Genomic DNA, 15,581 nt, shown 5'->3' with positions numbered 1-15,581 from the left:
AAATGAAGATCAATTATTACCATCCAAACTAAATAAATACTGAATGTCTGTCCATCTTCCTCGGTACTGTAGCTTCTGCCAGGGCTTCTGTGAACCGGGGTAGCCTCGCGTATAGGCTATAGCCAGACAACATCACTGCGTTGTATTGCAAAGGCAGCTTCGTCTGGCAACGCGAGGCTGGTACCGGGAGTCACCAACACTGGCCGGTGGGGCAGTGATCAACCGCTGCTGCCCATGTTTTCTGTGTAGTTCCAGGCTTTCATTAGTGCCTTCATTGCACCTCCCGTGTTCCTCACACGCAGTACTGTATATAGGCTACCGCTTATTTTATTATTATAGTTTTTCACTATCAATAAATATATATTTTTAAAGATTATTTAAAATATATTTATTGATAGTGAGGTGAAGATAGACAGGAAATAGGAAGGGGAGAGACATGCAGCAAAGGTCATCATGAATGGGGCTCGAACATGCAACGCGCTGTGAGCCAAGAGCCTTATATGTGGCATGCGCCTGGATCGCTGGCCAGCAGGCGTCCCCAGTATACCGTATTTAGTGATCTCCACAGGTGTCCCAGCCTAGCCAAGGTCATGAGTCCAATACTGAGGCTCCAACCGTTCAAGCTTTTGGGTTTCATATAGCTTTGCCATTCATCGTGCGTGCATGTGTGTGTGTGTGTGCGCGTGCGCGTGCGCGTGCGCGTGCGCGTGTGTGTGTGTGTGTGTGTGTGCGCGTGCGTATGTATATGCACCCATGTTTGCAGGGGCACAGAGGGTGCCAGATTTCATAGGGAAGTGTATAATTTACACTCATCTGAAGTATTCTTTCCCCCCACTGTACTTGCGTCAACACAGCCATCACATACTAACATAATTGCGAACGCAGTGAGCACTTACTATGAGACCTAGCAGATCATGTCTGTGTGTGTGTCCCCCTTTGTGCCCATATATGGAGCTGAGTGATTTGTTTGTGATTGATGCAACACACTCCATATTTGGACGTATAGCTGCTTTGGGGACTCCTTATATGGTTATGGCTAAGTTAAAAACTTAACTTAAAAATAACTTAACTTAAAAAAATAATAACTTAAAAATAAATCTTAAAAAAACCCAAATATCTACGAGCTGCGTTCACTTCCCGCGTTTGCGCGTCTTACTGGTTATATTACTAATATGTTGAGAAACAGATGTATGACATAATCATAATAATCAATAAAAATAAAACAAATGCTTGAAATATTTCACTTTGTGTTGAATCTATAGACTATGTGCATTTGTTTTACATTATGGGGAAAAATGAACTTAAAGGCCAATGACGGCTGCCAATACTGTATGCTGTAAGAAGATGATGATGATGATGATGATGATGATAATTACTCTCTTCATCTTCATGCTGTAAATATAATATTTTGGGGAATTGATTAACACTCAGCAAGTGCATGCCATGAAGACATAAAAACTGGAAGGAAGGTATAGACAAGAAATAACATACAGTCCCAGTCGCTTTGAATGTGATCACCATTTATTTTATTTCCATCAGTGATCGCTTTGTTTATAGACATGGAATGTCACGGAGCAGTTCTCGCTTGGGCCATAGCATAGCAGCGTGGTTTAATTTGCATTTAACCCATTTTGGTTTTAGCATCATGTTGTGCTTTAGCTATTGAAAAATAGCAGATCTACAAGCTCATAGCGCGCCACCGAGTGTCGCACTACGAGCTTGTAGGTCTGCTATTTTTGAAAAATCGAAGAATGGGAAAACTGTCAGGATGTAGAAGACATTTTTAGAATCTGATCTCAGGTCAGAATGGGTTAACAGACTTATTTACAACCCAGCTCCAACGACACACCCAGAGAAGGACCGTCTCTCTAAGCCCAGTTGCAGCACGTGCAGGTGGTGTCGAACACGGTGCCGGCGGGGCACGACTGTGTGATGGTGTTCCCGGATGTCTATAAATGTTTTGATGATTTGAACAATGTGGACCCTGTTGTAAACAAGTGTAATGTTTAATTGGGTCGTCCACTCACAGTTAACAGTCTTTGTGCTTGAAATGTCAAGTTTGTGCTTGAAATGTATTGTAATTCTGCAAACTGTTAATAAATATTTAAATCAATCAATCAAAAAACTCCTTCTCACCGCCACCAACACTAGTGTAGCCTCGACCAGTCGACTAAAGAGTCATGACGCGATAGCAGCACCGTATAGCCTACACTAGAATGCGCCTTTGTCTGTGTCAACATCTTGTCACTCACTTGTCACTCTCACGCCCACTTCGCCAACCAAGAAATAGAGGACTACAGGCCTTTAAATAGTGTGTCTCCTCTAGGGACCGCCCAAAGCCCCGGAAGGAATTAAAGTGACTCCTGACGCGACACCCAAATGACGCCTCCACGCCTGACAGTGTGCCTGCGCTGAGACTAACACAAATAGACACACACAGGACACTGGCAGGGGCCGTGACAGGATTAGCTCGAGTAAGAATAAATGGAATATTGTTGTAATGTATTTGCTATAATACAATTCCTATGATGCATAGGATTATTTTTTTATTTGCACATTTAAAAAACAACACATTTGGAACAACAACATATTGTAGGGTGAGATTTAGAAAAGCCTGTGGGGTTTATAAGGTTAATCAAATTTAACAAAAATGCAAATAAATCATAAAAATCAAACGTAAATTATTTGGCAACATAAATGTAATACAACAAGGGATACACTGAAAAAGTAAAAATACATAGTAGAAATGAAACGTGTATGTGTAGTGTGTGTGGAAGAGACTGACATTGAATTGTTACATTTGATTTATCAAATGGTTCTACGTTCATATTTAAAATGATTTAGTGAAGATAGACTTTGATGACATCACAGTATAGAACATAGAAGTGGGCATGGTTTTATGGACCCACTGAAAAAATCGTCCATTCATAGAGATTTACAAAATTATTTAACATTTATTTAAAACATATATGTATATTTAAATGTATTAAAATATTTATATCAATTATTTTAAGCCTAGAATCAAGCCTTCCAGGATATTGGTGAATGATGACCATAACACCTCTGATTCTGTGAATAAATCCAATGTAAATCGCTAAACATAGAGCATTTATTAAATGTAGTATATGATTAAATATGCAATCTTGTTTTTGTTTGTTTTCTCACAGAAGTGTATGGTCATGACTCACCAGGATCCTGGATGGATTGATTCTAGGCTTAGAATAATTGATATAAATATTTTAGTAAATCTCTATGGGAGAGTTTTCAGCTCTAAAACTGTTCCATAGCTGCTCCCCATGTATTACACTGTACGATGGCTCCCCCTAGTGACCGTTTATGGTATGTGCACCGTCTACGCTCCAGACTACAGCAGGGCTGGCGTGCATGTGCACAACCCTTGGATACACTGTTCCCACACCTAAGCCAAAAGCTAAATTCCAATACCCAAAATCTCGGCTACTCGCTCACTCCCACTCGGTCACTCGGGGTCATTCCAGCGTGGCACAGAAAACACTGCTTGAAACCCGATACATGCACCCCCCCCCATCCACCGGCGGCTGAGTCGCTGACCCAACACACACATGCACGCACTAAGTGAAAGGACCACAACAAGCCACTGGCTTTATTGCGTTGTGTGATATAAGCATAATAAAAGTAGGATTTATAAATTAGGCCGGCTATATTGTGCGCACCTCAAAAGCTATAGTTAATTCATCTCTGTGCATGCCTGAATGCACAGACTGCTATGAATGACTGTCATGGCTGGCTCTTGCCATGACAAAGATGAGGAGCAGGAGACAGTCAAAGTTGAACAAAGTATATATTTATTGTAAAACATTAACTTAAATAACTGAACTGGAGAACATAATCAAGCAACAAATCCTATAAGGTGTGGAGTCAGTAATCAGTGGTGTGGTGGTGATGGATGTGTGGAACATGGTGTGGTGTGTGTGTGGATGGAAATAATAAGGTGGACATAATATCAGTAGAACATGGAGTCAAGCAGGGAGTGGAGGCACAGACAGCAGGTCTGCCTCCTCTGGATCTCTCTGAGTGAATGGCAGGGACATTGCTTTTATAGCTCACTGGAGGCACCGGGCCCAGGTGCTCTCCAATGAGCAATCAAGACGTGCCCCACCCAGGCTCACCTATAGGGAGACAATTAGGCAGGTGCACCACTACACATACTGTGTGTCTATAATGTGTGTGGGGCATCACCCCCCCCCCCCCCCCCCTTAAAGTCCCAACTTTACATGAAATGAATGGACTACAAGTTAATCAAACACATAAAAAATACAAAATCAACTACCGGTAAGTGCACTTTATATCAATCAAATGTACACAAGGTTAATTAACGTAAAATTCCATTAACCAAATGATTTTACATTTTACATTTAAGTGCATTATATCCATCACATTTACATAATGTTAACATTAGCTTTTACCATGGTTTTCCTACATATTAAAATACTTAACAATGCAACAAGGCTTACCAAACAAGTATCCCCCTGTATGCTATACCCATAAATACCTGCCTCCCCACTTTGCCACACCATCCTGCCCCCAGCCTCAGCAACCTTGTATACAGGAGCGATTTAAGAGAGCCGGAGACAGGATAGTCTATAATGAGGAAAACAAGATATTTACGCAAAATAGGTTAACACATTATTCAAGGTAACGTTAATATGTTGAACTCAATAACACTCAGCACCCTGGCCCTGCAACACCCTGGACTCTCCTCCCCCCTCAATGACTGGATCTGATTTTTAGCTAGCAATTACGGCCACCAGGGAGCAGGACAGGCCAGAGGTCACAACCCAGGTGCACTAAAAAAAACAGAGACACCAAGTATTAGAGATCATCATGAAGCACCATAAATATACACACCAAATAGTTCGTCCTCTACTCAGTCACTGCCATTGACTGAGCAGAAGGACACATGGTGACTGACTGACTACTCATAGCAAAGCCTTAACAGGTTTACATGACACAACTGAGTTGCTTTGTGTAGATTAGGAGTGGAAATTATGTAGCTGGCTTTAGACACACGCTCGACAACAGTGTATGGCCCCATGAGCCTTGCTTGGAAAGGCAAAAGAGCCAACACATGTTCGCCGGGTCTGAACTCCCGACGTTCAGCCCGTCGACCAACTGAACGCTTCCTTTTCACTTTAGAATTTACAATGACATCTTCGGTAGGCTCAGGAGAACCCGCCCGATTTAACAGTGCTGGTGATGACACATTTCCCCACACACTTCCCCCAGCATGCATGTTACCCAGGAGAACATCAACCCCAGCCACAGGTAACGCCGTGCGCAACGCCACCTCCACCTCGCCCTGAACCAGACCACACTCGAGATCTAGCTTGTGTATAGGAGAAGGGATTGTGGACATGCCCATACCACGGCTCAACATGACACGCCCTGTAGCCGACTGTGAAGAGAATGGTAGGACTGAGTCAAGAACATACGTGCCCTGCGCCGCTGTGTCTCTCAGAACTGTCACAGGCACTTTTTCCTGTGAGCCCACAAGAGAGATAAACCCCCTTTCCACAAACGGTCGATACGCCTCATCTACACCGCCGAGACTACTCCCGCTCTCATGTAAAGGACTTACCGACCTCACATATGACACCGGCGCACAAGCCGCAGTTGACTTCACCTCTGTTGTTTCTCTTTGTTTCCATGTGTAACAGTTTGGTTTGATATGACCTCTCTTTCCACAAAAGTGACATGTTCTGTCACCGTCACGAGCAGCCCAACTTTTCCCGTCCTCCGTGTTAACATTTCCCTTGAAGGGTGCGCCGCGACCGCCGTCCCCATGGCTGGATTCAATGTTCTCCCCATGCGTAATTTGGGCACCCCGTGGGTCCCAGTCTCGGTGCGTCAACACATACTGATCAGCCAAAGCGGCAGCTTCTGCTACAGTTTTAACCTGCTGTTCCGTGAGATAAGTTGCTATCTGACTCGGAATTGCATTTTTAAACTGCTCTAGCAGTATCAAATCACACAACCCCTCGCATGTGTCCCCACCTGCAGCCATACGCCAGCGGTTAAAGTTAATCACAGATTCACGCGAGAATTCCAAATATGACTTTTCGTCACCTTTTCTGTTATTCCTAAAGCGCTGACGATAACTTTCAGGTACCATCTCATACGCCTTAAGAATAGCAGATTTAACAGTTGCATAGCTTAAACAATCAGTCACTGATAACGCTGAATAAGCCTCCTGCGCCCTCCCCGTAAGAACACACTGCAGCATCACAGTCTGGTCTGCGTCAGGCCAACCTCTTGAGTCTGCCAGTCTTTCAAACAGTGAAAAGTTTCAGGTTCCCTCTCGTTGAATTTAGGCATCAACCTCGAATTACCCACCAAATCAAACTGCCTGTTTTCTGAACTAAGGGCTCTCCCTCCACTGTTCAAAAACGCCTGATCCATTTTACCCGCTCTCACCAGCTCCAACTTCTCCCTCTGCAAGTCAAAACTCATTTTCTCCATTTCCAGTTTAACTTTCTCCCTCTCAGTTTCACCCTGATGTCTCGCCCTATCCATATCCAACTGGATAAGCATAAGCTCCTTTTGTTGTTCAAACGAAAAGCTCGGATTTGCCTGTACACTTTTAATAGGTAGTGGCTCATGAGCAGCGCCACCCTCCCCTGTTTCCTCAGGCTCCGACGGCAACACCTTTGCGTCTTCTAACTCGGCCATTAAGATTAACTTTAGCAGTCTGCGTCTCCTGTCCCCAATGTCGATGCGGTAGTGGTCAGCAATCTCGAACAACTGTTCCTTTGTACAGTTATTTAAAAAATCAACTGACGGCGACGCCACAAATTCATCCATCGTAACGTTGGATGAATGCACACAAGTCCTAATAACACACAGATAGCAACTTTAACCAGAGTAATCAGGAGTGTCCCCTACCTGCCTACCCAAAACTTCTCTAACTCAACCCTAGCTCTTCATGGGGTTCGGCAGGGCTACTGATGCACTGAATATACGCTGGGGACAACGCAACCGTTTTAAAAATTACGCTGTCAGCCACGTACTGTGCTCCCGAGACAACTGCTACTACTGCGTTCCCCCAACACTACAAGAAAAATAATAAATCCACAAAAGTTTAAAGAAACTCAGTGGCTAAGCCTGACATGGGACAAAAGCAGTAGCTCCTGTTTGAATACTCAATAACATTAACCATCGATGTGTCACAACACTTATGCACCTCATCCAATTACCTCCATGCTCAATAGAAAAACTGGGAAATCAAAAATATACTTTAACGGCAACGGAACGCCAAACAAAAGACCGCACCCGCCCGCACCGCCAAACAATTTGAAATCCGTGTCACAAAAGACAAAAAGGGAATCCCGAGCCAGGTTTCCCACCCACGCCTCTGATTGGCCCAAATGTACCATACGTCACAGGGAAAACCCCAATTTACTTCAAGACCGGCTATCAAAACCGTGCGCGCATCAACCAATAGGCTCTAGTAGCCGCTACTAGAACTTAGTTTAAATTTGGAAAATTGTAATACTCACTTTTGGACGAGCCCCCATTTGTCATGGCTGGCTCTTGCCATGACAAAGATGAGGAGCAGGAGACAGTCAAAGTTGAACAAAGTATATATTTATTGTAAAATAGGCCTAGACATTAACTTAAATAACTGAACTGGAGAACATAATCAAGCAACAAATCCTATAAGGTGTGGAGTCAGTAATCAGTGGTGTGGTGGTGATGGATGTGTGGAACATGGTGTGGTGTGTGTGTGGATGGAAAGAATAAGGTGGACATAATATCAGTAGAACATGGAGTCAAGCAGGGAGTGGAGGCACAGACAGCAGGTCTGCCTCCTCTGGATCTCTCTGAGTGAATGGCAGGGACATTGCTTTTATAGCTCACTGGAGGCACCGGGCCCAGGTGCTCTCCAATGAGCAATCAAGACGTGCCCCACCCAGGCTCACCTATAGGGAGACAATTAGGCAGGTGCACCACTACACATAGGGCCTGATTCATTAAAAAGAAATCCGCCACCGTTACACTGTGGCGGAAACAGATATCGTATTTATCCGTCCGATCAAGCTACGTTGAGATGACGTGTTATTCAGAGAGCGGTGTGTACCACAGGTGCGCTGGCGTATCGCAGGTGTATGTCATACTGAATGCAGCCGGTGCAAAGTGATCGGAAAAGCACCCGACAACCTCATTTGCATTGATCCACGCCCAATTTCATACCATAAAAGGTCTCAAACATGACTCAGCAGTTTGTGAGATCAGCTGGCACCATGGCGGCGAGAATTAAGAAACGCAACTACAGCGCTGTAGAAATAGAAGTACTTTTGGACGGCGTAGAACGCCACAAAAATATTATTTTTACCAGCGTCAGCAGTGGCTTTAGCAATGTGACCAAGGCTGATTGTTGGAAGGAGATCACACAAGAAGTGAACTCCGTCAGTGCTGTGGCGAGGTATGAAATATGAATATAGGCCTAGCCCCTTCTATTAATTTGATACACGCATATGGACCACAAACAAGCCCTTTATAGGGCTTTTATGTATATACTTTCTGCACCATTGTATTATCGTAGGCCTACTATAGGCTTATTTGCAAACCGAAAATGTTTATTATTTAATAAAGGACATTGACGGAGGTTAAAAAGAAATGGAGTGATCTTAAACTAGATGTCAAGAGGAGGCTGACCAGGCAGCGCCAGTCCATGGGTGCTACTGGGGGGGGTCCGGGCGACGCACCACCACCGTCGCCCATGGACGAAAGGATCAAAGCCATAATTGGTACCAGTCTACTTTTTTATATCCATATACAGTTACATTTGTGCGTGATTGTTTATTTTCTATAGGTCTACCATTAAACAATACACAATTATCTTATAGGAGAGGTGGCGTTGTACGGTATCCCAGCCGCGGGCGGCATGGATACCGATGCCTTGGATGTTGACCTCCAGCTGAATGAAAGTGATGGTAATTAAACTATAGGCTTGCATTTAATCAACACATTATAGACTTGAACTGTCCTGCATGCTTATTCTTTGATATTGACACTCTATTCAAGCAGCATTGCACCATAAAAATGTAGATTAATATACGATGTTATTAAACAAGGAAAAGGGCACAATAAATAATTGTAAATAATATTTATTTGGGAAAACGGCAAAAAAAAAGGCACATCAAATGACGATCTTATTTTTTTCTTAGATTCTGCTTCCGTGGCGTCGGCGTCCTCCAGGGCGTCCTCTCGGTGCTCCAGAGGCTCCACCACCTCAGCTCGCACACGGGCCTCGACCCCCGCTCGGGCTCGGCGCTCCACCAACACCACCACCCAGGCCTCGCCTGCAGGGCCACCCGCTCCCGCTCAGCGCTCCACCAACACCACCACCCAGGCCTCGCCTGCAGGGCCACCCGCTCCCGCTCAGCGCTCCACCAACACCACCACCCAGGCCTCGCCTGCAGGGCCACCCGCTCCCGCTCGGGCTCAGCGCTGCTCACCACCACCGGCTGCTGACGACGAGGTGCCCTCTACCTCAGCAAATGCTCCTGGTTCTGCAAGAACCAGAGTTCGGCGAGCCTCGGAGGCTGCCCCCGTGGCTGACCGGGACGCCCGGGTGGAAGTAATTTCAGCCGAGGTCTTGCAGAACCAGGAGCATTTGCTGAGGGCGGTGGAGAGGGTCGCGTCCGTCGTGGAGGAGGGTGTGAGGGCGGTGCAGAGGGGTGTGGGGATTCTGGACAGGATTGCCACAGCCCTCGAGTCCATAGCCACTGCCAGGAGAAATGAATAATTGAATAAATTAAACTATAATCAAATGTTGAATTTGCTTCATGTGTCTACTTCTTCAAGGTTATTATAGTTAAACTAACGAAGTAACAAACTGAAGGGGGAAACTAATTACAACGAAAACAAAATGGATACGAAACTGTATATTGTGTAACTATTTCCATGTTATCAAGAAACAAACTGGCTATATCAAATCCGTTAAACTATTTAAAACTAATTAACTGAATTAGAGACGAAAAAACGTAAACTAAAATGATAAATTAAATTAAACTATATTCTGTTAGGGTTTAGTGAGATAGGACACAAAATCAGAACTCAGGACCAGGATTCAACAAACTCAGATATTTATTTCACAAAAACAAAAATAGGCTTGGGGCTGTAGGGCTATGTAGAGCTGGTCGGCAGGCAGGCAGGCAGGCGGCGTAGAACACTGGGGGCACAAGGAGACGAGGAATTAGAAAAATGATGATTGCAGGGAAAAAACAGAAAACCAACAGAGAAACAGCCCGCCCATAACAGTCATCCTTACTTCAAAAACGAGCGATCAGTTGTTGGCGCAGGGCCAGTCCTGGCATGTTTGCCTCTGCGCCAATGGGTGGGTCCACTGGCATGTCTGCAGGTGGGGGCAGTGGTGCTCCCTCTGGAAGGGGCACACCGTTGACTTCTGCTATATTGTGCAGCACGCAGCAGGCCATGGTGATTTTGCAAACCTAAATAGATGGGAACAAATTATTAGACTGAACAAAACCTGTTCTGTTATAGCATGCCTTAATCCGTTTTCAGCTCATGATGGTTTACTGTGTGTGTGTGTGTGTGTGTGTGTGTGTGTGTGTTTGCGTGTGTTTTATTTATTTAAATACCTTATCGGGCTTGTACAGGAGCGTCCCTCCTGCCGTGTCCAGGCATAGCCAACGGCCTTTCAGCCTCCCGATGGCGCGCTCCACCACTGACCGGGTTCTGACATGGCTGTCGTTATATGCCCTTTCTTGTGGAGTAATCGGCGTGAAAAGTGGCGTCATCAGCCATGTTGCCACGGCATATCCTTTATCACCTGCATAGAGAATGAGATAGATATGGTTAGCCATATAGGCCTACAATCCAGTCAATTTAATTTCCATGAGCCAAGTGAGGGGGAATGGCACTAAATATATATACAATTGAAAAAACACTCACCAATGAGCCATGCGTCTCCAGCAGCCCCCTGTGCGAGACGCATGCCAACACTGCTATTTTGCAGGATGAATGAATCGTGGCTGCCGCCCCCCCAACGGGCAACCGCATTTAAAAAAATCATGTTGGCGTCACAAATTAACTGGACATTAATGGAGTGGTACCCTTTCCTATTTAAATACGGGAATGGGTCCTTGGGTGCCCTGATGCGCACATGGGTGCAATCAATCGCCCCAATTATGTTGGGGAATCCTGCGGTGGAATGAAAGTCCAGTTTTATTGTTCGCTGTTGTTCAGCTGTGAATGGGAAAGAAATGTAGCGGGGAACCATACGGAGGATGCCGTCCAGCACTTTGGGGAGCGTGCGGCTGAGGGATGGCTGGGATATCCCGGACCGATCGGCCACCAAACGTTGGAAGGATCCGGTGGCCAAGAATCCCAATGCGCAGAACACCTGCACGTGTGCAGGGATGGGATGTGACCTATAATAATAATAATAATAATTAATAATGGTAACAGGCTTCATTTATTTTATATGCATTGTAAACAAATAACTGCTGCAGGCATGGTCTAAATCTGGGCAAAAATAATCCAATTGAAACCATTTTTCTAAACATTTTAATTCGAACCTGTTTGTTTGTCTGGTCAGCTCTGGCTCCAGGGCAGCACAGAGCTCGACCAAGCAGTGCCTCGGTAGACGGAACCGGCACCGTAGCCACTCGTCGTCCTCTTCGAAGAAATTGGCCCGGTCCCGGAATACCCTCTCTCTCCTCATTGCACGGTTCGCCAAATAGTCAAGCAGCAATAAATCAGCCATTATTCTTTCTTCGTATAATCGTATTAGCTTCTTCTCTTCTCTTCACACCGGTTTGACGCTGCTCCCCGGGGTTCTTATATAGTGCCATTGATCACTTAGAACAAGCTGGTCCTGATTAGCGCACATTTTTTATTTATTTATTTATTTTGAGAGAGGCTTCTGAGAGTGAGCATGCTAGAAATATCCTAATAAATAATTAAAAAGTTGTTAAGCTTGCATGCAGGGGCAGTTTCTGTATTACTCTAGGCTAACTTGCCTATAGATGCATGCATATAGGCATACAAGTGCACTCCTTTTATATATATATAGGCTTTCATTTTTTTAATGTGCTGATCGACCAATATGTTGGGGACACATGCTTACATATTTTATCTGAGATTTGGGAACAATTTATTGATTCAGCATGAAGACTAAAGCCTTCTGAATAAATCTCACGTGTATGCTTCCGCAAATGTCTCCCGTCTGGGCCGTCTCCGCCACCTAAAGACGTCCCGTGGGAATTGACGGAGTTTCCGACCAACGTACGTGAGCGTCAAGTTCACGGCCATTTCCATGAATTCCAAATTAATGTGGGAAATCCACGTAAATGCTTTCCGCTAGCTTCACGTCATGTTATCACCGTAAACGCCGTTGTGAATCAGGCCCATACTGTGTGTCTATAATGTGTGTGGGGCATCACAATGACGGTGACAAAAATGTATTTATTTATATGTGGACTGAACTGAATATGTAAGTCAGAGAGACTATACCTAATTCCTGTTATAGTGTCCGTTATTTGCAAAGACCGTCGGAGGAGGATGACTGTCGGAGGAGGGGGGGGGGGGGGGGTGATTTATACGTGTGCGCATCTGCGCATCCTGGCGCTTATTCATTATTTCAGGAATAAATAGCCTTGCCTTGCACATGTTACCAATACATACACATTGGCCTCGGTTACATGCACAAAATGATGAATTGTTTATTCTGTAGACTGTACGGCTCTGTTCGGAGTTCCATGCAGTGATCCAGTTGTGTGACACTGTATTGTTCCACCACTTTTGCTTTGGCAATGTAAACGTATGTTTTCCCATGCCAATAAAGCCCTTTGAATTGAATTGATACAGTACATGTCATTAGTGATCGCGGAATGTGCCGTCGCTTTGAAATGACAGCGTAGTACATTCCGATTCTCGAATCCTCTCCTCCTCCTCTCCTGCTCGCTGGGGGCGGAGCCGAGGAGCGAGTGGAGGACGCGAGGAGAGTGAGCGAGTGTGAAAGTTGCGGTATTGGAATTTAGCTATAGAGATTCTATAGACGAATCCAGGAGTGGGTCTCATGGTCGCAGCTTACGTATTTCCTGTAGGCGGACTCGGCATAGCTGCGGGGTTTAAACCCTCACCTCACTCTTCTACTATAGTGAACGGCAGAGTAACTGATGTTAGTCTGCCTCAAATGTTACTCTTTTACCTGCTTTTTACTAAACACTAACATTACAAAGATGCCCAGAACATCGGGATGAACCTGTGTAGTTTATGGCTGCTCCAACAGTAGTGGGTTGATATAAAAATAAAAATAAACGGAATGTCAAAATATCCAACGCGGTGGCTGAGACCAGAGCCATTGAGTAATGGTTGAGACGAAGCAGTGAGAGGTCCTGAAAGAGGGTCCGCGTCAATATGCCGACGGTCCATTGGTCCGATCGACAACCTACCTCAAACCCTCACCCTAACCCTAACCTCCCCCGGGGCAGACACCTAAACCTAACCACCCACCCTCTCCCGACCCCCAGCGCACCTCGGACCAATGCTCCTTCGGAGCAATGGTCCGTCGGATCATAGGGTGCTTCCCCTGAAAGATACATAACGTCAGTCTTACCCAATACCCAATCTTTCTGTTTTATCAACACAAGACTGCTGTACTTTATACCTCATACTTTAAATGCTTAGTATGAGGTATAAAATACAGCATATATATATATATATATATATATATATATATATATATATATATATACATTGTGGTCCTAATTACATTGTGATAGTACTGCCGGTAAATCCCAATCACCAGCTACAGACAAAATGTACAAATAAAATAAGCCATCAGGCTAACTAATACTGACGTGTTACTGATGGGTCCTTCAGTAACTTGCGATTGTGCTTTTGATTTGGCTGTGAGAGTCTTTGATTTTGCATGCGCAATATGTGGTGAATGCGGAGACGAATATAGAGTTTGATCATGTACACAAGAGATGTTTTGCACATTTCTTTGTCACATGCCACTCCATAGCCACTGCACTCACCAACAATTGCCATAGAACTAGTGAATAGCCTTTCCCGTGTAGCCTGGCTCCAGCCCCTGAATCGCTAGCCACATAAAAAAAATATGTTCAGGCGATTTAGGGTCTGGTGACGCTCCCGAAGGAGGTCTCAGACTCGGTTGGAAATTCAAACCGACGAATCAGCGTCGGTTCAACTCGATGACGTCAAACAACAGTGCCGTCCAGACACAAACAAACATGGCTGCCCCCACTGCGGTAACTCACGGCCGTATCAATCTGGCTATTAAATCGACGTATGATAAATAATTTCTTTACAGACACGAGCGGTTTTATAAACATCATCATCCGACATATTTTACCGCTTTTGTTTACATACTAGTAGCGCTCGTTGGCTGTGTTTGTTTGGTTAGCAAACAGGTTAGCCATAGCCGCATGATTGACACAATGCCATCTGCTTTCCTACTATTCTGATTGGTTGGTATGAACCAATCACCGAAGACTGCCTCTTTGGCAACGCCCATCCCAGAAACGGTTTTAGTAGGGAGGGCGTTCAGACTGAATAATGGAGTGAAACAAAATGAAAATTCAGGCTGAGTGTCAGGCTATTTCCCGTGTGGATAACCTGTCTAATCTTTGTCCTAAAGTGAAATTCTATGGCTGTGATCAGATTCACCAGTTGTATGGTAGGCACTTTTAGACCCTTCTCTCCCAAATTCAAATCGGTGTACTGTTTGCCTTTGAGGAACGCATACTGTGAATCAACAGGGACAACTGTGGTCACAATTTCACAGTCCTTACAGGATTGTTTACAAATCTCACAGCCTTGCTGCCCACATACCCAGCCAGGTAAACTAATACACTCCCATCAGATCCAGATGTTCCTGAAACTGGTGGCGTCATGTCACTCAGCAGGCCCATGACTCGTTTTGCAAAACATCACTGCCCTGGAAAGACAAAATACAGACAAATATTAACCATAAGCTCTACCATGTCATATAACAGTTTACTTATTATGCTAAATAAAAACCTAATCATCCATTATGTTATCTTCTGCTCCTGCAGTGTCTGGAACAGTGGCTATCTCAGCTATACGATCAGTACTCAATGTGTCACTTCTCTGCCTAGCCAAGTTTATTACTTACTGTAGCATAGCTGTGTTCCTCCATCATTTTCTCAGTGATGGTGATCCTTTGACTCAACTGGGAGGCATGTTCAGCCAAGACCTGCTTGGTGCCGGTGATGACCTGGGGCTGGGGATCACGCTGAAAGGAGCAGATATATAGCAAGTACAAGTTAAATCATGTCACATGTAACCTATGAAGATCCACTTATGTCACTTAAATAGCATGCTGAAACAATCGAGCAGTTTACCTGGGTATGCTCCTCTGAAGCATAGTCATGCTCAGCCAATATCTGCCTGGTGTCTGTGATGACCTGTGGATCGAGGTGAAATGAGCAGATATAAAAAAAAATCACATATAGCCTATTCAGATCCACATATATCTGAATTTGAATAAACAAGAATATTTTGCAGGATTACCTGGGGACTCCCCT

The sequence above is a fragment of the Protomyctophum bolini genome (genome assembly GCF_963924005.1).
Source record: "Protomyctophum bolini genome assembly, chromosome: 18".
In the NCBI taxonomy this organism is placed as follows: domain Eukaryota; kingdom Metazoa; phylum Chordata; class Actinopteri; order Myctophiformes; family Myctophidae; genus Protomyctophum; species Protomyctophum bolini.
Note: the sequence above shows the minus strand (reverse complement) of the source record.